Below are 26,521 nucleotides of genomic sequence, written 5' to 3' on the forward strand. Positions count from 1 at the left end.
AAAGAAATCTGTCAAAGTGTTTGTCAAAGAAAGTTCTTCAAAAGGAGGCAGAAAACACAGAGCTTGTGACCATCCAGGGCAGAAATATTCATTCACATACGTATCAACACTTGTGTATACCAAAACTAAGCTGAGAATATCCTCCATTTATCAGAATTTGATCTAAACTTCTTGCAGAGTTTTCTCTATGACTGTATGTCAGCACTTGGACAGGGAATGTTTTCTCCATTAAAACATGATGACCTGCAGAGAAGAGTCAATTGCTCAATGTCAATAATTTCAAATTTAATAATCAAAATCTTTTTTTTAATAAACCTATATTTTTATCACCAGGAGTACAGGTCTGTGAATCGCCAGGTTTACACACTTCACAGCACTCACCATAGCACATACCCTCCCCAATGTCCATAACCCCACCCCCATTCTCCCAACCACCCTCCCCCCATCAACCCTCAGTTTGTTTTGTGAGATTAAGAGTCACTTATGGCTTGTCTCCCTCCCAATCCCACCTTGTTACATGTATTCTTCTCCTACTCCCTTAACCCCCCATGTTGCATCTCCACTTCCTCATATCAGGGAGATCATATGATAGTTGTCTTTCTCCGATTGACTTATTTTGCTAAGCATGATACCCTCTAGTTCCATCCACGTCATTGCAAATGGCAAGATTTCATTTCTTTTCATGGCTGCATAGTATTCCATTGTGTATATATACCACATCTTCTTTATCCATTCATCTGTTGATGGACATCTAGGTTCTTTCCATAGTTTGGCTATTATAGACATTGCTGCTATAAACATTTGGGTGCACATGCCCCTTTGGATCACTACGTTTGTATCTTTAGGGTAAATACCCAACAGTGCAATTGCTGGGTCATAGGGTAGCTCTATTTTCAACATTTTGAGGAACCTCCATGCTGTTTTCCAGAGTGGTTGCACCAGCTTGCATTCCCACCAACAGTGTAGGAGGGTTCCCCGTTCTCTGCATCCTCGACAGCATCTGTCATTTCCTGACTTGTTAATTTTAGTCATTCTGACTGGTTGAGGTGATATCTCATTGTGGTTTTGATTTGTATTTCCCTGATGCCGAGTGATGTGGAGCACTTTTTCATGTGTCTATTGGCCATCTGGATGTCTTCTTTGCAGAAATGTCTGTTCATGTCCTCTGCCCATTTCTTGATTGGATTATTTGTTCTTTGGGTGTTGAGTTTGCTAAGTTCTTTATAGATTTTGGACACTAGCCCTTTATCTGATAGGTCATTTGCAAATATCTTCTCCCATTCTGTCAGTTGTCTTTTGGTTTTGGTAACTGTTTCCTTTGCTGTGCAAAAGCTTTTGATCTTGATGAAATCCCAATAATTCATTTTTGCCCTTGCTTCCCTTGCCTCTGGTGATATTCCTAGGAAGATGTTGCTGCGGCTGAGGTCGAAGAGGTTGCTGCCTGTGTTCTCAAGGATTTTGATGGATTCCTTTCTCACATTGAGATCCTTCATCCATTTTGAGTCTATTTTCGTGTGTGGTGTAAGGAAATGATCCAATTTCATTTTTCTGCATGTGGCTATCCAATTTTCCTAACACCATTTATTGAAGAGGCTGTCTTTTTTCCATTGGACATTCTTTCCTACTTTGTCGAAGATTAGTTGACCACAGAGTTGAGGGTCTACTTCTGGGCTCTCTATTCTGTTCCATTGATCTATGTGTCTGTTTTTGTGCCAGTACCATGCTGTCTTGATGATGACAGCTTTGTAATAGAGCTTGAAGTCCGGAATTGTGATGCCACCAACTTTGGCTTTCTTTTTCAATATTCCTTTGGCTATCCGAGGTCTTTTCTGGTTCCATATAAATTTTAGGATTATTCCATTTCTTTGAAAAAATGGATGGTATTTTGATAAGAAGTGCATTAAATGTGTAGATTGCTTTAGGTAGCATAGACATTTTCACAATATTTATTCTTCCAATCCAGGGGCATGGAATATTTTTCCATTTCTTTGTGTCTTCCTCTATTTCTTTCATGAGTACTGTTTCTGAGTATAGATTCTTAGCCTCTTTGGTTAGGTTTATACCTAGGTATCTTACAGTTTTGGGTGCAATTGTAAATGGGATGGACTCCTTAATTTCTCTTTCTTCTGTCTTGTTGTTGGTGTAGAGAAATGCAACTGATTTCGATGCATTGATTTTATATCCTGACACTTTACTGAATTCTTCTACAAGTTCTAGCAGTTTTGGAGTGGAGTCTTTGGGTTTTCCACATATAGTATCATATCATCTGCGAAGAGTGATAGTTTGACTTCTTCTTTGCTGATTTGGATGCCTTTAATTTCCTTTTGTTGTCTGATTACTGAGGCTAGGACTTCTAGTACTATGTTGAATAGCAGTGGTGATAATGGAGATCCCTGCCGTGTCCCTGACCTTAGCGGAAAAGCTTTCAGTTTTTCTCCATTGAGAATGATATTTGCGGTGGGTTTGTCATAGATGGCTTTGATGATATTGAGGTATGTGCCCTCTTTCCCTACACTTGGAAGAGTTTTGATCAGGAAGGGATGCTGTACTTTGTCAAATGCTTTTTCAGCATCTATTGAGAGTATCATATGCTTCTTGTTCTTTCTTTTATTAATGTGTTGTATCACATTGATTTGCAGATGTTGAACCAACCTTGCAGCCCTGGAATAAATCCCACTTGGTCGTGGTGAATAATCCTTTTAATGTACTGTTGAATCCTATTGGCTAGTATTTTGGTGAGAACTTTCGCATCTGTGTTCATCAAGGATATTGGTCTGTAGTTCCCTTTTTTGATGGGATCCTTGTCTGGTTTTGGGATCAAGGTGATGCTGGTCTCATAAAATGAGTTTGGAAGTTTTCCTTCCATTTCTATTTTTTGAAACAGTTTCAGGAAAATGGGAATTATTTCTTCTTTAAATGTTTGGTAGAATTCCCCCAGGAAGCCGTCTGGCCCTGGGCTTTTGTTTGTTTGGAGATTTTTGATGACTGTTTCAATCTCCTTACTGGTTATGGGTCTGTTCAGGCGATTTCTTCCTTGTTCAGTAGTGGTAGTTTATATGTCTCTAGGAATGCATCCATTTCTTCCAGATTGTCAAATTTGTTGGCATAGAGTTGCTCATAGTATGTTCTTATAATTGTCTGTATTTCTTTGGTGTTGGTTGTGATCTCTCCTTTTGCATTCATGATATTATTTGGGTTCTTTCTCTTTTCTTTTTGAATACTCTGGCCAGCGGTTTATCAATCTTCTTAATTCTTTCAAAGAATCAACTCCTAGATTCGTTGATTTGTTCTATTGTTTTTTGGTTTCTATTTCATTGATTTCTGCTCTGATCTTTATGATTTCTCTTCTCCTGCTGGGTTTAGGGTTTCTTTCTTGTTCTTTCTCCAGCTCCTTTAGGTGTAGGGTTAGGTTGTGTACCTGAGACCTTTCTTGTTTCTTGAGAAAGGCTTGTACCGCTATATATTTTCCTCTCAGGACTGCCTTTGTTCTGTCCCACAGATTTTGAACCGTTGTGTTTTCATTATCATTTGTTTCCATGAATTTTTTCAATTCTTCTTTAATTTCCTGGTTGACCCATTCATTCTTTAGAAGGATGCTATTTAGTCTCCATGTATTTGGTTTCATTCCAAATTTCCTCTTGTGATTGAGTTCCAGCTTCAGAGCATGTGGTCTGAAAATATGCAGGGAATGATCCCTATCTTTTGATACCGGTTGAGACCTGATTTAGGACCAAGAATGTGATCTATTCTGGATAATGTTCCATGTGCACTAAAGAAGAATGTGTATTCTGTTGCTTTGGGATGAAATGTACTGAATATATCTGTCATGTCCATCTGGTCCAGTGTGTCATTTAAGGCCTTGATTTCCTTGTTGATCTTTTGCTTGGATGATCTGTCCATTTCAGTGAGGGGAGTGTTAAAGTCCCCTACGATTACTGTATTATTGTTGATGTGTTTCTTTGATTTTGTTATTAATTGGTTTATATAGTTGGCTGCTCCCACGTTAGGGGCATAGATATTTTAAATTGTTAAATCTTCTTGTTGGACCGATCTTTGAATATGATATAGTGTCCTTCCTCATCTCTTATTATAGTCTTTGGTTTAAAATCTAATTGATATGATATAAGGATTGCCACTCCTGCTTTCTTCTGATGTTCATTAGCATGGTAAATTGTTTTCCACCCCTTCACTTTAAATCTGGAGGTGTCTTCGGGTTTAAGATGAGTTTCTTTTAGGCAACATATAGATGGGTTTTGTTTTTTTATCCATTCTGATACCTGGTGTCTTTTGATTGGGGCATTTAGCCCATTAACATTCAGGGTAAGTATTGAGAGATATGAATTTAGTGCCATTGTATTGCCTGTAAGGTGACTGTTACTGTATATTGTCTCTGTTCCTTTTTGATCTACTACTTTTAGGGTCTCTTTTTGCTTAGAGGACTCCTTTCAATATTTCCTGTAGAGCTGGTTTGGTGTTTGCAAATTCTTTCAGTTTTTGTTTGTCCTGGAAGCTTTTAATCTCTCCTTCTATTTTCAATGATAGCCTAGCTGGATATAGTATTCTTGGCTGCATGTTTTTCTCGTTTAGTACTCTGAATATATCATGCCAGCTCTTTCTGGCCTGCCAGGTCTCTGTGGATAAGTCTGCTGCCAATCTAATATTTTTACCATTGTACGTTACAGACTTCTTTTCCCGGGCTGCTTTCGGGATCTTTTCTTTGTCACTAAGACTTGTCAATTTTACTATTAGGTGATGGGGTGTGGACCTATTCTTATTGATTTTGAGGGGGTTCTCTGAACCTCCTGGATTTTGATGCTTGTTCCCTTTGCCATATTGGGGAAATTCTCTCCAATAATTCTCTCCAACATACCTTCTGCTCCCCTCTCTGTTTCTTCTTCTTCTGGAATCCCAATTTTTCTAATGTTGTTTCGTCTTATTGTGTCACTTATCTCTCGAATTCTCCCCTCGTGGTCCAGTAGCTGTTTGTCCCTCTTTTGCTCAGCTTCTTTATTCTGTGTCATTTGGTCTTCTCTATCGCTAATTCTTTCTTCTGCCTCATTTATCCTAGCAGTGAGAGCCTCCATTTTTTATTGCACCTCATTAATAGCTTTTTTGATTTCAACTTGGTTCGATTTTAGTTCTTTTATTTCTCCAGAAAGGGCTTTTATATCTCCCGAGAGGGTTGCTTTAATATCTTCCATGCCTTTTTCAACCCCGGCCTGAACCTTGAGAATCATCATTCTAAACTCTATATCTGACATATTACCAATGTCTGTATTGATTAGGTCCCTAGCCTTTAGTACTGCTTCATGTCCTTTTTTTTGTTGTGAATTTTTCTGCCTTGTCATTTTGTCCAGATAAGAGTATATGAAGGAGCAAGTAAAATACTAAAAGGGTGGCAACAACCCCAGGAAAATATGCTTTAGCCAAATCAGAAGAGATCCCAAATTGTGAGGGGGGAGAAAGGGGATAAAAAGGGGTTCAGAAAAAAAAAAAGAAACTATTAAAAAAAGAAAGCCGATAAAGAAAAAATATAAAAAGAGGAAAAAAATATATATATATATATTAGATAAACTATTTTAAAGATGTTAAAAAAGAAAACGGTAAAAGTTAAAAAAATTTAGCAGAAGAGAAAAAGAAAAAAAATTAAAAAAGAAAAGAAAAAAAATTAAATTAACTGCAAGGCTAAAAACTCATGGGGAGAAAGCCATGAGTTCTGTGCTTTGCTTTCTTCTCCTCTGGAATTCCGCCGCTCTCCTTGGTATTGAGACTGCACTCCTTGGTAGGTGAACTTGGTCCTGGCTGGGTTTCTCCTTGATCTTCTGGGGGAGGGGCCTGTTGTAGTGATTCTCAAGCGTCTTTGCCCCAGGCGGAGTTGCACCGCCCTTACCCGGGCCGGGCTGAGTAATCCTCGGGTTTGCTGGGTTTGCTTTCGGGAGCTTTTGTTCCCTGAGCGCTTTCCATAGAGTTCCGGAAGACAGGAATGAAGATGTCGGCCCCCCCGGTCTCCGGCCTGGAGGAGCCGAGAGCCCGGGGCCCCACTCCTCAGTGCGCCCTCAGAGAACAGCGCCCAATGACTCCCGTCACCCCGGCCTCGGGCCGCGCCTCGAGCTGACCGAGCCTGCGACCGGTTCAAGGCAACCCCGAGCTGAGAGTCACTCCTCGGCTCTGTCTCTGTAGCCGGCTTCCCTGTTCTAATACCGGTAAGCTCTTCGACACTCAGACACCCCCGATCCTTCTGCGACCCTGCGGGACCTGAGGCTGCGCTGACCCTGCCTGGGCTTCACCCCAGTTAAGCCTCTGGAGCGATGTCCCTCAGCGGAACAGACTTTTAAAAGTCCTGATTTTGTGCTCCGTTGCTCCACCGCTCGCCGGGAGCCGGCCCCTCCCCCCGCGGTCTATCTTCCCGTCGCTTTGGATTCACTTCTCCGCCAGTCCTACCTTTCAGATAGTGGTTGATTTTCTGTGTCTAGAATTGCTGTTCTTCTTCTCTTCAATCTCCCGTTGGATTTGTAGGTGTTTGCAATCTTTAGGTAAGCTATTTAGCTGATCTCCCGCTACCCGAAGTAGTCTCAGCCTGCTACTTCTCCGCCATCTTGACTCCTCCTCTAGACTTTCTTTTAAGTACAGCCATTTCTTTTAGTTATGACTCTATTTCCATTTTTATATCATTCTGGATTTTCTTCATTGCTTATTACTTTGATTTTTTTTATTATGATTAAAATAAAGTAGGGGATTGGACAGACATCCCTCCAGGCTGGTGTTCTTAAACATAAGACTAAGTGCTAACCATCTGAGGAACTGTTAATTCTTGAATAGTACAATAAACAGAGTCAATGCTCAGCATCTATCAAGCCACAAATATCACTGATAATTATCATCTATAAATTTAACTGGTAAATTATGAGAGGCAGTCCATTAGAGGCCCTGATCTTAGCAGTCTAATTGCTAAGTGAATATAGTTCCATTCAACTGGACAGCTAACACACCAAAATAAATTTTATCATTATTGCAATATAAGTTGTTATTGATTTTGAGTTTATGTGCTTTCCTGTTTATTCTAAAGATTGATTTTTCCATATAAGGGAAGGAGTGGCTAGCTAGATGATGCCCTTAAAGCTTTAGAAATAGACTTGGTAAACTCAACCTCTGAAGTATTATTATCATTATACTGTTAGTAATTACTAAATATCTGTAGTTTTCAAAATAGATGAGTTAATATTTTTAACTGCTTAGACAGAAGTGCATTCTTGAAGACTGTTCCTGCAACTTCATTCCTGAATTCACTTTGACCATTGCCCTCAGTTTCTAAATTCTAGTATTTTTTGACCGGCTTTGCCCTTTCACTGAGTCTCTTTACTGAAAAGTCTTCAAGAAATACAGATCCTTGCAAATGTCTTGTGTACACATCTTTTCATTTCCCATGATAATGATCTACTCCAAACAGACTCTAAGTGATCTACCACTGCATAACAACACAACAATCACTTAGTGATTTAAAACAACAACCATTTCATTTGTTCATAATTTCATGGTCATTAACTTGGGCAGGGTTGGGTAAGTAGTTTTTCTGCAGGCTTGCCTAAGATTATGTAGCCATGGTGGTTTCACTGTGGCTGCATGGTGTTAGAAGGCCTCACTCATATCTGGAAGTTGGTGTTGGTTGTTAGGGGGACCATAGGTCTTCAAGAGGCTAGCATGGGCTTTGTTACATGGGGGCAGTGTTCCAAGTGGCTAAGTCCCAACACACAAATGCATTTCAAGCCTCAGCTTATGTCATGGTTGCTGATATTCCATTGATCAAGGCAAGCCAACATGGCCAGCAAAGCCAACATGGCCAACAAGGCAAGCCAACATACCCTCAATGTGGGAGGGGACTATACAAATCACAGAAAGAAGGACTTGTTTTATTGTAACAAGGTATCATACTTAAAGTACTAGGATAGTCTCTAAGACATTCTCTTAGGTTCCTGTCCTGCCGACCTTCTTCTGTTTATTCTGCACAACCACAACTGAACAGTCCTTCTTAAAAACCAATTATTCTGTCACCTAGAGTTCAGTTATTCTCAATCTGTGATAATTTTGTTACCCAGTAGACATCTGGCAATGTTTGGAGACATTATTGGTTGTCACAATTTGTCAAGGGAAAGATGCTACTAACATTTATTAGGTAGAGACCAGAGATGCTGCAAAGCATCTTGTCATACACAGGGCTAACTTCCCATGACAAAGAGTTATCTGGCCAAAAATGTCAATAATGGTTAAGAAAGCCTACATCCTAGCTCATAAATTCCCAGAGGTACCCCTAATAAAAAGAGAACCATGGGTTAACTCTTCATCTGGACATTCAGAGTCCTCTGGTCCCACTTCATATACCCAATATCTCTCCCTTTAGATCCCATCAGCACTCCTACTATCCCCTTGATTATGTAATTAGCTAATAGCTCCTTATTATTGTCACAAAATGTAAATATCAAACTTAATTTTCCCCTCTTCTGTCTAACCAAACCATTTCTCAGCCTTCGTGGAAGAGTTGGATCCTTCTGTTCCTACCAACGTTTCCGCAATTTCATTGTGACCTGTCACAAAGACGTTACTTAGTATGAATTATGTCAGCTCACATAAACAAGGCCCAGGAATGCTCTTTTTTTTTTTTTCATGGTTTTACTTTTCAAGTTAAAGTTCCATTCTGTCTAGAATTTGGTTCGGGTCAGGTATGAGCTGTAGAATTAACTTTACTATTTTTCTAGCTGTTCTAACACTGGTTATTCAACTGTCCCTTCCCCATGGATTTAAATGTCACTTTTGGCATATACTCAATTCCTCTCTGTATTTGGGTTTATTTCTGGACTTTCTAGTCAGTTCTATTAAGGAACCACATTTTGAAGGAACTCTTGAGCTTATAAAAAGATTCCTGAAGTTCCTAGTGGGTTGCCTTTCATATTTTAAGTGTTTTTTTTATACATAATTAATCATATGGCAGAGGAGATCAGGGGAAATGGAAGAGGAGGTAATGAAGCTTAAGACTAATTCATTAGGCACAAGTACAAATTGACAACATCTGAAATTGTCATGTAAATCAGTGAGAAAATAATTGATTTATAGAAAGAGTAAGGAACCTCCAGTTTATCTAAAATATGAGATGCTTCTGCAAAGCCATTTACAAGTTGCTGAGGAATGCTTCTGAATATCTTCAGCAATATACTAGGGAAGGCCAGGGTTATGTAATCTGTCTCTAATTTTTTCAAGAATGAGGGAGAAGAAAGAAATAGGAAGCATTTCTTTTCTGTTCTAGCATCCAGAAACAGCTCGTGAGAAATTGGAGATAACAGAGCAACCTTTGAGAGCCAATGAATTGGTAGGTAAAGAGAGCTTGCCTGTATTTATTAGCATGACTTTGAGAAAGATCAGCTTGCTCTGTGGCTACCCAAGGATTTTAAAAATCAGAGATAATCTTGTTAGAGTGTGTTTCTCAAAACAGTGAAAAGATATTATGTGATCAAATACACTTCTAAAACACAAATAAATTTGCAAAAGAATCCTACTCTGCCCCTTCTTGGATGAGATAAAGAAAGCGGTTTATACTTGCTTAAGCTAAAATTTCCTAAATGTATTTGACCATGAAAGTAGGGTTTGGGGTTTGGTTTGGTTTTTGTTTCAATTTCTGAGGGCTTTCCACCAAGTTAGTGATCTTGAGAACATTATTTAGGAAACCAATGACCAGGGTAATGAGTCATGAGAAATTATTCCTTTGCCCCAATATCATAAATTGACCCAATTTCCTATAACGGGGAATTAGCATGAACCCCTAACCTCCTCTTCACTCAGTAAAATGGGAGAGGCTTTTAGTGGAAGCCTGTTGTAATCTACCCTATAGGATTTCCTTCAGGTACAAGAGCCGTCCTCAAAGTCACTTAACATTCCAGTTACTCTGCCCCAGAAAGATCCAATGAGCCTATTAAGATGGGACAAGATATCCAAGTAATGGCATACCACTGAGGGACCAATTAGGAGGTTCAGAAATTTCTCAAACATAGGCACCCCTGCAAGACCTTGAGTCTTAGTGCTCTCATGAATATCTGCCATGGCTTGCTGTTCCTAAGGAAGTTACAAGAAAATTTTGAGGATTTTACAAAAAAAAAAAAAATGTGTCCACAAATTTACATCAGAGTGATTTACTTGCTCTTTAAGTAAATCTGAAAGAAAGATAAAAGAATAATGTAACACTGATATACCCAAAATTGCAAATATGAACATTTTGTCAGATTTTTTTTTTTTTAGAAAATGCAGCATTATGGATCCATCCAGATGAACTTCCTCTTTGATTGCATATTGTTTCTGTAAAGAGATTATGCTTCCCTCTTAAGTGTCCCCATAGGACCCCATTTCTACCCCCATACCTATTGCACATGCGAATCTGTCCTCCAGCCATACTGTTTCCCAAACATTAAGCATTCTTTTTAAGACGCTGTACTTCATCTACAATATTCTCTCTGCCCAGGATCCTTTCCCTATTTTGCCACCATGCAATCATATTTCACCCTTTAAATATCCTTTCACAAAGTTGGGCTTCCCAATTTGGGAGACAAGAAAACTAAATCTGAGGTTGAGTGCTATGACTAAAATCACACAGCTACTCGAACTAGGATCCAAACCAGATCACCTGATTCAAGTGCTCCATGGCACTTGTACATGGCACAAGTACCAAAGGCTCTCTTGCTCGGCCCCGTCCCCTATGCATTCTGCCCCACAGTCAGCCTTGAGGCTGTTCGAGTTTACTTTGCCTGCGTGTCTGTAGCTGTAGTTAGCTATAGATACCAAACAATATGTATCTCCTCTGAAAGTAGTGGTGGTCAAGCCCCCTTGCCCTCACTGTAGAACAACTCTGAGTTGACCCGTACAATCTTCAGCATTGGGACTGAGACAAAGTTATCTACTGGGTGACGTTACTTGATGTCAGTGGTGCACTGTTGCTTATCCTCCTTCCCTTGACTGTTCTACCTGCCCCACTTTCCTTACCTTCCATGTCCACGTGAATCCTCATCCCAGTGTCTGGGTAACCTGCCAAAGACAGTGCACACCTACTTCCTTGGCATGAAATAGTCACTACAGAGACTCAAGTCAAATGTCATGACCCTGTGGGATATATGGGCTCCCCAGAAGCCACTACAATGCCCTGATACAAGTTCTGAAGAAATAAAATATTGGGCATCGCTGTATTACGTATAAACCATGGTGCATACAATTAAATATATATAGCATATAAAAGGAAAATACTCCTATATTTTCCTATATTCCTATAAAATGACTTGGCGGCGGCGGCGCAGGCGGGAGCTGGTCTCCTCAGGATACTGGCAGCTGCGGAGGTGCAAGCGGCGGTGGCCACAGGAGCTCGAGGCCCAGCAGCTGAGGTCGGGCTGAGGTGGTATGGTATGGGAAAACACACCATTGAAATATATGACCAAACTGACTAATCTTCCCTGATGAGACGTACTTCTAAAACGAGCATCTTTCAAGAGCTATGTGACTGACTAGCTCCATTTCTTCATAACTAATGTTGTGGTAGAAGTCTGTAACATGTAACAGCTACTGATCAACTGGAAGCAAAATTCTTCAAACTTCTGGGAGTAGCAGTTGAGTTTACATCTTACTTCTCCTCTTGCTGGTTGTGGATGCAAAAATATTTACAAAGGAAGATATTCCCTTGTTTGGGGGGAGACAAGATGGCCGGGAAATAGGAGGAGGTGCCGTTTCAACCTGTACCCTAAAGTGAGCTGATTACCTACCAAAGAACTCCGATCACCCATGAAATCAGCCTGAGATCAGAATTATACACGTCTGGATCTCTACAAGGGCAGAAGACACCAGTGGGCAGGTAAAGCAGAGTGGGAACGTCGGACTGGTATCTGAAGATAAACAAAAGGGGCAGGGAGCCACCAGAGGCGACCGACTGGAAAGTAATACCCCAATACGAGAGCGCCCTGCATCTGGGGACCAGCATTAACTTGGAGACTGGTTGAAAGCACTCCAAAAGAGCAAAGGACCATGAGGGGGAAATTGTGGGTGGTTAGGGACAGGGGCTTAAGTCCCCTGACCCAGGACAGCCTCCCCTGGCATTGAGCCAGAGAGAATGCAGCGGAGAAACCAGGTCTTGGTCCCTGAGCCGCCAGCACGCCCGAGAACGTGTGGGGTCCGGCTCCTGTGAGGGGCTGGGAGCCTTGCCAGATGACAGAATGCCGCGCTGTGCTACAGAGCCTGAGACACACGCCCCTCACCCTCCCCTGAGAGAGGTGCGCGCAGGTACCAGCCCGGTGCTCTCAGACCCGGAAAGACCAGGTACTCCCAGCCCGGGGCCAGCGGGAAAATCTCAGTGTGTGATCGCTGCTTGGAACCTCTCTGGCAGTCTGGAGCTGCCCAGACAGCCGCCGCTGCCGTGGTTTGGGGTACAAGCAGGAGATCCTGCGTCCCCAGGGGCCGGGACTCAGAAGCTGCTCTGCCAGCAGCTCTGCAGCACCCACAAGGGAGAAGACTGAGGCTTCTCTCTGAGAGGGAGGTCGGGGTGTAGTTTGCTTTTCTCTAAACCTCCAAAAACCATCAAAAGCTGTCAAGGCAAGGGGGGAAAAAAAAAACGAACAAACATAAAAACCTCCAGAGAACAAAAGCCTGAAAAACCAGTTTCCTCAGAGCCCACCACCTTGAGGGGGGCGGGGGGACTTAACTCAGGGAACATCATTGACTGAAAACCCACGTGGCAGGCCCCTCCCCCAGAAAACCAACGAGGAAAGAAAAAAATAAATAAATAAAGACGACAAGAGAACAAACACCACTACTTCATAGATACAACTTTTATTTTTAACTCGTTCCCACTATTCTGGGTTCATTTTTTTTATATAGATAATTTTTTAACCTATTTACCATCACAGTGAGATGTCCAGCATATCAAATTCCATAATAACCTTTTAACCTGAACTTTTTGATACATACACCCGTGTTTTTCTTTAGCTTTTCTATTTTTTAATATTTTTTTAATTTTAGTTTAGTGTATTCTTTTTAATTTTTATTTTCTAATATTCATATACAGTTAAACTTCAAGGTAACCCCCCTCCCCAATCAACTCTACCCCTATACGTAAACCAATTTTTAATCCCCCTTTATCTCAGGGAAGTTGAGTCCTTTAGCAAAGATATCAAGATACATCCAGGGAATCAAATAACCTTCCTCGCCCACACTGAGAATTTATAACCACTCTCCCATCTTTTTTTTCCACCAGTGTTTCCGTGTATTTGTGTTTGTCCTAATAGTATATAAATCTTATACTTGGGGTTCTTTTTGATGAGGTTCTTCCCTTTTTTGCATATATATATATATATATATATATATATATATATATATATATTATTCTTGCCATATACTTTTATCAGTCTTTTTGTTTGTCTGTTTTTGTTTGTATACTTCACAAATCTTACCTTGGGCCCCATTTGGGCTGAGCCTTCTCTTTTATCTTCCCTTTTTTTCCTGTCTCTCTCTCTCTCTTTTTTCTTTTTTCTCTCTTTTGGGTGGGGAATCCTGATTGCTCAGAAGCGTTCCAGGGTGCACCTTGACTGCACCACAGTCGATACATCAAGCTACATCCGTTCAGTCATCTCTCACCAAAATGACTAGGAGGAGGAATGCCCAACAAAAGAAAAATACAGAGGATGGGCCTTCTGCAACAGAGCTAATGGCTATCAACATAGACAATATGTCAGAAAGGGAATTCAGGCTAACAATTATCAAGGCGATAGCTAGGTTGGAGAAAGCCATGGATGACCAAACAGAATTGATTAGGGCAGAACTGAAAGCCACCAGGGATGATGTTCAAAATGCTCTCGATGAGTTCCAATCTAATCTAAATTCTCTAAAAGCTAGGGTAACTGAGACAGAAGATAGAATTAGTGATCTGCAGGACAAACAGATAGAGAGAAAGGATCAGGAGGAAGCCTGGAACAAACAGCTTAGAAACCACAAAAACAGAATCAGGGAAATAAATGATGCCATGAAACGTTGCAACGTCAGAATTATTGGAATCCCCGAAGGGGAGGAGAAAGAAAGAAGTCTAGAAGATATAGTGGAACAAGTTGTCCATGAAAATTTTCCCACTCTCACAAATGGAACCAGCGTTCATGTACTAGAGGCAGAATGGTTTCCCCCCAAGATTACAGATTCTCGAAAGTCCTCAAGACACCTAATAGTAAGAATGAAGAATTATATTGTAGGCAGACCCTCTTGAAAGCAGCCAGGACAAAAAAGCTCCTTACTTACAGAGGAAAGCCCATCAGAATAACGTCAGACCTATCCACAGAGACCTGGCAAGCCAGAAAGGGCTGGCAAGATATATTCAGGGCACTAAATGAGAAGAACATGCAGCCAAGAACACTTTATCCAGCAAGACTGACATTCAAAATGGATGGAGAGATAAAGAGTTTCCAAGACCGGCAAGGCTTAAAAGAGTATGCGACCACCAAGCCAACACTGCAGGAAATATTAAGGGGGGTTCTATAAAAGAGGAAAAATCCTAAGAATAGCATTGAACATAAATATAGAGACAATCTACAGAAAGAAATACTTCAAAGGTAACACGATGTCAATAAAAACGTATTTATCAATAATCACTCTCAATTTGAATGGCCTAAATGTGCCCATAAAATGACACAGGGTTGCAGATTGGATAAAACGACAGGACCCATCTATATGTTGTCTACAGGAGACCCATTTTGAACCTGACGATACACCCAGACTGAAAGTGAAGGGATGGAGAAGCATCTTCCATGCCAATGGACCTCAAAAGAAGGTCAGGGTAGTGATTCTCATATCAGATAAATTAGATTTTAAACTAAAGACTGTAGTCAGAGATACAGAAGGACACTACATAATTCTTAAAGGGACTATCCACCAAGATGATCTAACAATTGTAAATATCTACGCCCCCAATATGGGAGCAGCCAATTACATAAGAAAACTATTAATCAAGATAAAGAGTCGTATTGATATGAATACATTAATAGTAGGAGATCTTAACATGCCTCTCTCAGTAATAGATCATCGAAGCAGAAAATCAATAAAGAAACAAGAGCATTGAATGACACATTGGACCAGATGGACCTCATAGATATATACAGAACATTGCACCCTAAAACAACAGAATACTCATTCTTCTCAAGTGCACATGGAAGCTTCTCAAGAATAGACCACATACTGGGTCACAAATCAGGACTCAACCGATACCAAAAGACTGAGTTTATTCCCTGCATATTCTCAGATCACAGTGCTTTGAAACTGGAGCTCAATCACAAGGGAAAGTTCAGAAGGAACTCAAACACCTGAAAGCTAAAGACCACCTTGCTTAAGAATGCTTGGATCAACCAGGAGATCAAAGAAGAACTTAAACAATTCATGGAAACCAATGAGAATGAAGACACTTCAGTCCAAAATCTATGGGATACAGCAAAGGTGGTCCTAAAGGGGAAATACATAGCCATCCAAGCCTCCCTCAAAAAAAATGGAAAAATCCAGAACACAGCAGCTGTCTCTACACCTTAAAGAACTGGAGAATCAACAACAAATTAAACCAACTCCACACACAAGAAGGGAAATAATCAAAAGTAGAGCAGAGATCAATGAGGTAGAAACTAGAGATACAGTAGAACGTATCAATGAAACTAGAAGCTGGTTTTTTGAAAGAATAAGATCGATAAACCACTGGCCACACTAATCCAAAAGAAAAGAGAGAAAGCACAAATTAATAAAATTATGAATGAAAAGGGAGAGATCACAACTAACACCAAGGAAGTAGAAACAATCTCAGAAGTTATTATCAACAGTTATATGCCAATAAGCTAAGCAACCTAGAAGAAATACATTCCTGGAAAACTATAAACTCACAAAATTGAACCAGGAAGAAATTGACAACCTGAATAGACCGATACCTAATAACAAGATTGAAGCAGTGATCAAAAACCACCCAAAAAATAAGAGCCTAGGACCTGACGGATTCCCTGGGGAATTCTATCAAACTTTCAAAGAAGAAATAACACCTATTCTCCTGAAGCTGTTTCAAAAAATTGAAGCAGAAGGAAAACTTCCAGACACTTTTTATGAAGCCAGCATTACCCTGATACCCAAACCAGGCAAAGACCACACCAAAAAGGAGAATTTCAGACCAATATCACTGATGAATATGGATACTAAGATTCTCAACAAGATCCTAGCAAACAGGATCCAATAGTACATTAAAAAGATTATCCACCATGACCAGGTGGAATTCATCCCTGGGCTACAAGGATGGTTCAACATTCGCAAATCAATCAATGTGATAGAACAAATCAATAAGAGAAGAACCACATGGTCCTCTTAATTGATGCAGAAAAAGCATTTGACAAAATCCAGCATCCATTCCTAATTAAAACGCTTCAAAGTATAGGGATAGAGGGAACATTCCTGAACTTCATAAAATCTATCTATGAAAGACCCACAGCAAATATCATCCTCAATGGGAAAAAGCTCACAGGCTTCCCGTTGAGATCAGGAACACGACAAGGATGCCCACTCTCACCACTCTTGTTCAACATAGTATTAGAAGTCCTAGCAACAGCAATCAGACAACAAAGAGAAATAAAAGGTATCCAAATTGGCAATGAAGAAGTCAAACTCTCTTCACAGATAACATGATTCTTTATATGGAAAACCCAAAAGACCCCACCCCCAAACTACTAGAACTCATACAGCAATTCATTAACGTGGCAGGATACAAAGTCAATGTACAGAAATCAGTGGCTTTCTTATATACTAACAATGAAAATACAGAAAGGGAAATTAGAGAATTGATTCCATTTACTATAGCACCAAGAACCATAAGATACCTGGGAATAAACCTAACCAAAGAGGTAAAGGATCTGTACTCGAGGAACTACAGAACACTCATGAAAGAAATTGAAGAAGATACAAAACGATGGAAGACCATTCCTTGCTCTTGGATCGGAAGAATAAACATTGTTAAAATGTCTATACTGCCTAGAGCAATCTATACTATTAATGCCATTCTGATCATAATTCCACTGGTATTTTTCAAAGAGCTGGAGCAAATAATCCTAAAATTTATATGGAATCAGAAGAGACCTTGAATTGCGAAGGAAATGTTGAAAAACAAAAATAAAACTGGGGGCATCACGTTACCTGATTTCAAGCTTTACTACAAAGCTGTGATCACCAAGACAGCATGGTACTGGCATAAAAACAGACACATAGACCAGTGGAACAGAGTAGAGAGCCCAGATATGGACCCTCAACTCTATGGTCAGTTAATCTTCGACAAAACAGGAAAAAATATACAGTGGAAAAAAGACAGTCTCTTCAATAAATGGTGCTGGGAAAACTGGACAGCTATATGTAGAAGAATGAAACTCGACCATTCTCTTACACCATACACAAAGATAAACTCAAAATGGATAAAAGACCTCAATGTGAGAGAGGAATCCATCAGAATCCTAGAGGAGAACACAGGCAGTAACCTCTTCGATATCAGCCACAGCAACTTCTTTCAAGATATGTCTCCAAAGGCAAAGGAAACAAAAGGGAAAATGAACTTTTGGGACTTCATCAAGATCAAAACCTTCTGCACAGCAAAGGAAACAGTCAAGAAAACAAAGAGGCAACCCACAGGATGGGAGAAGATATTTGCAAATGACAGTACAGACAAAAGGTTGATATCCAGGATCTATAAAGAACTCCTCAAACTCAACACACACAAAACAGATAATCATATCAAAAAATGGGCAGAAGATATGAACAGACACTTCTCCAATGAAGACATACAAATGGCTATCAGACACATGAAAAAATGTTCATCATCACTAGCCATCAGGGAGATTCAAATTAAAACCACATTGAGATACCACCTTACACCAGTTAGAATGGCCAAAATTAGCAAGACAGGAAACAACGTGTGTTGGAGAGGATGTGGAGAAAGGGGAACCCCCTTACACTGTTGGTGGGAATGCAAGTTGGTGCAGCCACTTTGGAAAACAGTGTGGAGATTCCTCAAGAAATTAAAAATAGAGCTTCCCTATGACCCTGCAATTGCACTACTGGGTATTTACCCCAAAGATACAGATGTAGTGAAAAGAAGGGCCATCTGTACCCCAATGTTTATAGCAGCAATGGCCATGGTCGCCAAACTGAAGATGCCCTTCAACGGACTAATGGATAAGGAAGATGTGGTCCATATACACTATGGAGTATTATGCCTCTATCAGAAAGGATGAATACCCAACTTTTGTAGCAACATGGACGGGACTGGAAGAGATTATGCTGAGTGAAATAAGTCAAGCAGAGAGAGTCAATTATCATATGGTTTCACTTATTTGTGGAGCATAACAAATAACATGGAGGACATGGGGAGATGGAGAGGAGAAGGGAGTTGAGGGAAACTGGAAGGGGAGGTGAACCATGAGAGACTATGGAATCTGAAAAACAACCTGAGGGTCTTGAGGGGGCGGGGGGTGGGAGGTTGGGGGAACCAGTTGGTGGGTATTAGAGAGGGCAGAGATTGCATGGAGCACTGGGTGTGGTGTAAAAACAATGAATACTGTTACACTGAAAAAAAATTTAAAAAAAGGAAAATATTCCTTCCAGAGTTAATTGACATATTATTCTCTCATAACACACTGAGTGACTCAAAAGTAGATTGCAATTTACCAGTTAGGAGTCTCAGGTAAAAGTTTAAATACATTATAAACAAATAGTACAAACTGGGAAGAAAATACCAATATTTAAAATTTTATCATTTTTTATTTTATTATGGGGGGTAGAGATGTTTGACATACAAAATGGATTAATTTTTATAAGATCTCAATACAGTACCATGCAATTATTCCTTGATTGCCTACCTCTTAAGTCAAAAATAATTCATATCTTGCTTTAATTGGGAATATTCTTTATGTTAAGTACTTTATATTTCTTAAGGAGAAAGATAGCATCAACCTTGAGAACATCAAGTACATTTTAAAATTTTGTCACCTTAGTGAGGAATGGTGAGAATATCTGAAGTTGAAGACCAGCTATATTCTGAAGGAAAGGGTATGTTCTGTGCTACTGTAACACTCCCTGTCCATAAATAAAGTTTTATTGGAACACAGTCCTGTGCACTCACTTTCACGCTAGATGGGCACAGCTGAGTAGTTGGAATAGGCACATCTGACCTATAAAACCTAAAATATTAATTCTCTGGCCCTTTACAAAAGGATTTTTCCAACCCTACTTTATGTGAAGTAGTGAGGGAAGGACATGTCTCACATATTCTCATAGCACAAGTTAACAAAATGCACTAGCAAAGGACCTCCTTATTTTCAAACTAATCCTCTACCTTGTGCTTCTGAAAATTCCTCAAATCCAATAAAAACATAATATTTCAACTTACAGGGAAAGAAGTGCAGTCATCCCACAGCAATAGTGGTAGCATGAAGGAAGAATCTGGAAACTCTATCAATGGTGACTCGTTGACCTTTTTTTTTAAATAAGGAAATACTGACCAGGCAGAATCTTATGCAATCAGCTGATGTGACTGTTAAGGTTTTTAGTTTCTCAGTATTGTAGAAGAATCCAGTGATAAATTCTTCTCAGGATGTATTAATTTTGTCTTTGATAAAGAATTGCCAGGCCTTGTTTCAGAAGGCAAAAAGGGCCATGATTTTATGGTGCTTCCCATTTTACCTTCCCTGCCAGTAGTTCCAACTTCAGTCTTTACTCACCTTGACCCCAGTTCCATTTCTCCTGTTTCTCTACCTGGTTTCTGAGCAAACATTTTTTTAACCATAATTTCAAATTGCTCAGCTGTGTGTGTGTGTGTGTGTGTGTGTGTCTGTGAGAGTGTGTGTTTACCTATTAAAAAAAGTCCTAAAGCCTTTGGAAAGGAGGCAGGATTTAAAATTAGGAATAACTGGGTGCCTGGGTGGCTCAGTGGGTTAAGCCGCTGCCTTCGGCTCAGGTCATGATCTCAGGGTCCTGGGATGGAGTCCCGCATTGGGCTCTCTGCTCAGTGGGGAGCCTGCTTCCCCCTTTCTCTCTGCCTGCCTCTCTGCCTACTTGTGATCTCTCTCTGTCAAATAAATAAATAAAATCTTTTTTAAAAATAAAATAAAATAAAATTAGGAATAATTATAAACAACTATTATGCAGTTGTGTGCATTTTAATGTTGATGGTATTGGAACAATAATCATGTCAGTTATTTCATTAGTTTACTACTTATTTTTTTTTAAGATTTTTTTATTTATTGACACAGAGAAGGAGAGGGAGAGAGCAAACACAAGTGAGGGAGCAGCAAGCAGAGGGAGAGGGAGAAGTAGGCTCCCCCCTGAGCAAGGAACCAGACATGGAACTCGATCCCAGTACCCTAGGATCATGACCAGAGCTAAAGGCAGACACTTAACAGACTGAGCCATACAGCTGCCCCAATTTACTACTTGTTTTAGAACTGTCTAGGACACACTCAACTTTCTCCCAAACTTACATTCTAACAAAAGACAAATCATGTCCTAAGATCACAATGGATTTCTTCTTAGGAAATCCTATAAATTTGATCTCAATGCTCAAAAATTACTTTTAGCCCCAGGGAATGCAATGTATGCATTGTTAGATCAGAGACACATTTATATTCATCGAAAATAATGGAGAAATGTACATTTCTATGTGGCATGGAAGTTCCCAATTCTATAATATGAGGAGATGTTAAAATATTAATCTTTTTTTTAGACTAACAAAGATTAAAGCTCCTGTTCCCAGAAGTACAAAATGAGACAAACTAGATCAGTCAGATAGAGATCTATTAAACTCTAAAACCCTTCCTATTCCTCTGGAAACTATTCTATAATTCAGTATTCAAAGGATGAGATATCCAAATAAGGCTCTTTCACCAATACCCCACAGTCTCAGCTTAGCAATGAACTAGGACACTAATTTTTTACTGATATAGTAATTGGAAATACAGAATCAGGATTTCTAACACTCTTACATGTATTCTTTAATTTGCAAATCTTTAATGTTAAAGAAGATGGGTGAACAAAGTGAAATCTAGCTTTAAAAAAAAGTAAGAGGTCACATTTGCACCATGCAATGAGATATTGGAAGAATACAGAATTCTTTGCCCACTAACACATTTGTGGAGGAATGCCATACCTTCAGGATTTTGGAAAATAATGTAAATTCCATTATGTCTTCTAAGTTCTCAATTCATATTTCTTAGTAATAAACAAATTATTAGTTAATTTGTGTAAGACATAGAAAATCAGCAAACTAAATTTCCTCAAACTGTTCCATTATTTTGATTGTTTTGAAACCTAAAAAGTTCTGGGGTTCCATACAGAAGTATTTGTTCTATGGATTCCTCTATCTCCCGAAAGATTAACTCATTACAGAAATCTCAGATTTCCTCCAAAAAGTTCAGATTTCACAGAGGAGAGTAGGATTAATCAAATAATTCTTGAAATATGGGACATCTGAAATGGTAGTTTCAACTCCAAAAACTCCTCAAATGTTTTTATTTCCCTGGTTTGTATATCATTCAGGTAAATGGTATCCCAAGGACAGAGGCCAACGTAACTGAAAAGTATCTAACATCCCTCAAGTATTTTTTCCTGAACTTTTCAATGAATTTCAAAGTACCAAGGAACTAATATAATTTTTGTGCTATATGAGAAGTCATGAAAACTTGGTTTGGTCTTAAATGAAGCTACCAGAAGCTATTTTCTGGGAAATATTCAATGATAGCTAGAACTCTGTGTTGATAAAATGGAAACAACTCTGAGGATTTATAAATAATAATAATACAAATATTAAATACTAAACAAACAAATGCACAGCTAATATCAAGTTTTCATTTTGTGATGACATTTAAGACTGAAAGAGAAACAAGTGGACAAAAACCAACATTCTCGTACCATCTACAGTTTTCGCAAAGTTTTTGAAGCACATCCAGGGTGACATTCTTGCAGAAACTGAGTTTCACATGTTCCAAACTAATGTGACAATAATTAGCCAATGAACAAATTCTGGAAAGGAGAAAGAGAACAAAAAGTTATGAGAATAGATAGTGAAGTGTACTTTTTTACGAAGTTTTCAAAAACTCAACCCCCAAATTTACCTTGGCCTTGCATGTTCACTAACCCCACCCTATCCCTCCTCCCCTACCAGTCCTGCCCTCCCATTCAGACAGAGACTGCAAATATAGTTCCCTAAAAGAAGCACATATAATGAACCCACCTAATAAAATTTCCAGACCAAAAAACAAAACAAAAAAAGTAAAGATGAGAGGGGCAGAGATCTAAGATGTCAGATTCTATTTGGAGATACTTAGAGAAAGGGTAATAGTAGATAGATCCAGAGGGTTATTACGGTGTTGTCATTTTGATGGATGTTTAGTAATAATAAAGTAAAAGTGATCATTATCTTAACGTCTGGCACCAGACTTACTCCCAGAAGGAATCTTTGTTTCAGCTAATACTTTGCTAGACGTTTGTAGGAGGAAAGGACCTGCAGAACAACACGTGATAGTTCTGCCACTCTTCGCGGACAGGGATGGGTTTTTCTTCCTCCTGACAGCTGGGTAAAGACTGTGGAGTGGGGAGAGACAGAAGGCAGAAAATGGGGCGAGGCCAGAGCCGGCAAGGTGAAGTCGACGGGACACTTGAGGATGAGAGAAGGTGTTCTCTTTGTTGTGATGTAGGCCTTTCTTCGGGTTCCCTGAAACATTTCTACTGAGGTTTATTTCACTCACAACTGAGATAGAAGAAGACGCTGAGTCACCATTGTGCATGTGAGAGGGAGCAGGACCCCAAGAAGCACAAGACAGGAGGAGACCTGAGAGTGTAAGTCCCACCCCAGGATTTGTCAGAATCATGAGCATGGAATTTTGGTAACTTTGAAGAGGTTACCTAGATCTTGGTAGCAAAATGTCCTCTCCCAGGACAAGGGATCCATGTATAACCTAAATTGTTAGTTCTCAGAGGATGACTCCTGGACCAGCAGCATCAGCATCACCTAAGAAATTGTTAGAAAATTTGGGGGAGAGGGGCTTCACTACTGACCCACTGAATCAGAAACTACAGGTTTGGGGCTCACCAGTCTGTGTATATAGGTGTGTGTGTGTGTGTGTGTGTGTGTGTGTGTGTGTGTGTGTGTGTTTAAGATTTTGTATATTTATTTGAGAGAGAAAGGGAGAGAGAGAGAGATCAAGAGCACATGGAAGGAGGGACAAGGGAGAGGAAGAACATCTCCAGCAGACTCTGCACTGAGCACAGAGCCAGACATGGGGCTCAATCTCATGACCCCAAGATCATGACCTGAGCTGAAATCAAGAGTTGGATGCTCACCTAAGTGCCCCACACCAGTCTGTGTTTTAACAAGTCTTCTAAGTGATCCTGATGTACTTAAAAATTGAGAATTACTGATCTTAACGATGGTTCACAGCCTTGGCCACACAGCAGATCCCCCTGTGATCCGATGATTAGCAAATATGGATGCCAGAGAATCATTGTCAGTGATTCTACCAATCTAGACAAATTGTACTTCTGAGAAACAGATTACTGAAAGTAAATCTATAGGTTAAAGTAAAAAATCTCTGGTAAGCAGGAGTTTTTACTGACCTTCTAGTTGGGCTCCCTAAAAATAGTAATTCTGCTTTAACAGAATCCATATTCAGTAATTTGTGCCCTCTGTAAGCATTAATTCTTCTGTCCATTTCAGACTCTTCTGTTAGGCTAGTTACCAGGTCTCCATTTAAAATTGGGGGACTGTAGGAAGGCAGGTAAGAATGGAGAATAGCAAGAAGGGGGGGAAATTTAGGGCAAGTAGGTCTGTAGCAAACATATTTCCACTCTCCCCAGAACTGTTGGGAAATGGGACAGTCATCAATGTCAGAAACATGAGATGGTCCCATGGAGATAAAGCCATGCCAACATTAAAGGCAAAGGAACTTTCAAACTTAAATGCTAAGTATTATCATCTTTGCTCTCCAGATATAGACCCAGATAGTATGTGTGGCCTGTACTCACTATCAAAGATGATCTGGTTGGGGATTTTGAATGTTTCACATAGCATACCACGGAGAGTTCTCCTAATGTTACCAAGGGCAAGGGTAAAAGCTTTCTTAGACTGTCCCTGAAATAATTCCCCATGTTTCATACTGGTGAAAGCACATATCTGTAGTAAGAAATCCATGCTTTTCAATGTTAAAAGAACATTATACATACAAAAAACTCCACAATTTTTGTCCTCATCTTTAAAATGGACATTTTCTTAGGGCACCTGGGTGGCTCAGTCAGTTAAGCCTCTGCCTTCTGCTCAGGTCATGATCCCAGGGTCCTGGGATCAAGTCCCACATCGGGCTTCACTGCTCGGCTAGGAGTTTCCTTCTCCCTCTCCCTTTGCCCCTCCCCCCCAACTCATGCTCTCTCTCTTTTTCTCTCTGTCTCTTTCTCAAGTAAATAAGTAAAATCTTCGGAAAAAAAAAAGAAAATGGACACTTTCTCTAGTTTTCAATTAATAACAGAAAAATTAGAGGACCTTAAATGTCTTGATAATATCCATATACATTGAAATTCTGATATCTCTTTGGGTCCCACTGAATGATTAGGCCAGTGCTCTCAATTCTTCCCTATAATAATTATGAAAATTCAAAGTTCTTTACAATGGGTTTATTCAAACTGAGTAATGATAATTTTTACTAAGAAATAATCACCTTAAATAAGTAGCATGAGTGTATGCATAGTGAATAATACTTTTATTTGAATAAAAACAATTTTAATGGTATTTATAAACAAATAATAATGCCTAACACAGAGTGCTTTTCATATTCCGGGCCCCTAAATCTTTTCCTGAGTTAAGTCACTTAGTCCCCACGAAGACCCAGAGGCAGGACCTATCATTTTCATCTTCATGTTACTGATGAGGAAAGTGAGGCACAGAGTGGTTTCGTTTCTCATCCAAGGTCACCCAGCTAATAAAAAAGCTGGGGTTTGGGCCAGGGAATTGGGCTCCAAAGTCCATGCTAAATCAATCCTGCCTCTCAAATGAAACAAATGATTTAGACTACTTGCCCAAGAAGAATTAAATGAGTGTTTTCCTGAACGTTTTAGAGATCTTATCGCTTCACAGAAAAAAAAAAAAAATCTGCTTCTCGTTCCTGAGAGTCTATTAGTAAATGAGTGGGCAAGACTCTGTTTGATAATTGTTCCTGTTCATTTCTGGTCCAAACCTCAATGATAATATAAAAACCACAGGATGCAGACCCAGGTTTCCGTTGCGTGTTTTCATGAGCATGAGAACAGTGATTCATGTTTTCCTCTAAGAAAACAAATTCACTAACGTGAGGAAGGCAATGTAAGGACAGGTTTCACATTGCTGTAAACGTTTCTCTCAGGTTATTCAACCACTTCCGGAAGTCCCCATCGCTTTCAGAATAGAACATTCTTTTCTCTTACAATCGAATAAATCCTGCTCAGATAGGCTCTGCTGTAGAGGTACCCGTGCTCTGAGAGATGCAATTAAATAATAAGACACCCACTCCTGTCGTATATTTGCCTACTTGATCACCTCTCTCTAAATTAAGCTACTGAACTGCTGGCTTGGGGACAGTAAACAAGGCAACATAACTGGTTTTGAATTCACATTTGAATTAATTGAATGTTTTATTGAAGACAAAGTAAAATAGAAAAGGAAGATCCTGAGGCGGCATGAATCAGATAATCCAGTAAGAGTGCCAGGAGAGCCAACAAAAATGAGGGTGTTGCCATGGTTACCAATAAATACACGTGCACACACACACACACACACACACAGAGCCTACAATCTCCATGTCAGTAAGATAGTGAAAACCAGCAAAATAAGCTCTTAAGTCTGGGGTTGTTCTCTCCTCTGTACTTTAATTAGTATGATCCAGCCTTTGGAGACAAGCCAGAATGAAAAAAAAAAAAAAAAAGTCTTTAATTCTGCCTGTTAGTAGGTTCTAGCCTTATGAAACCCTCTCTGAAGTGAAGCCTCTGGCACATATCAGTGTAATTAGAGACACAGCACCCTTCTACTGTGAAGGAGTCTCCTAATTAGGGAACTGACCTGAGCTGTGTATCATTTATGCCGGCCCCCCGCCAACGGTAACGCAGGAAAGACTCGGGTTCCAGTCAAGTCACACTTTTGTTAGTTCTGTATCACCCCGACGAGCGACTTTTGTCTCAGAGACAAAATCAGTAAAAGCTAACAGTGGCTTATCATTAGCCCAGCACACTGTATATTCACTTTTTATTTTGTTATATTTCAGTCAGACATTTACAAGTGAAATCCAAACACGTATAGTAAGCTGATCAGCGGGATCATAAGCACAGTCTTTATCCAGATATTCAGATACAGATAAAAGACAAAATGAAAGAAAGGTCAGGGGCGCCTGGGTGGCTCAGTGGGTTAAGCCTCTGCCTTCGGCTCAGGTCATGATCTCAGAGT

At 39.8% G+C, this 26,521-nt stretch overlaps 1 protein-coding gene and 2 long non-coding RNA genes across 3 annotated transcripts in view; 1 reads left to right on the plus strand and 2 right to left on the minus strand.

Annotated features, from left to right (window-relative positions):
- The window catches only part of RASEF (RAS and EF-hand domain containing), a 255,588-nt gene that overhangs the window by 65,624 nt on the left and 163,443 nt on the right, over window positions 1-26,521 (minus strand).
- LOC125083062 (uncharacterized) lies at window positions 8,503-23,833 on the minus strand. The gene is made up of 3 exons (XR_007122164.1): window positions 23,674-23,833; window positions 21,970-22,080; window positions 8,503-8,579 (listed from the first exon to the last, which is right to left on the minus strand). It is a non-coding gene; the product is annotated as an uncharacterized LOC125083062 (long non-coding RNA).
- The window catches only part of LOC125083061 (uncharacterized), an 82,777-nt gene continuing 78,814 nt past the window's right edge, over window positions 22,559-26,521 (plus strand). Inside the window, exon 1 of the long non-coding RNA XR_007122163.1 lies at window positions 22,559-22,896. This is a non-coding gene — a long non-coding RNA (uncharacterized LOC125083061). The remainder of the gene's footprint in view (window positions 22,897-26,521) is intronic.

Source organism: Lutra lutra, chromosome 13 (genome assembly GCF_902655055.1).
Source record: "Lutra lutra chromosome 13, mLutLut1.2, whole genome shotgun sequence".
Lineage (NCBI taxonomy): Eukaryota > Metazoa > Chordata > Mammalia > Carnivora > Mustelidae > Lutra > Lutra lutra.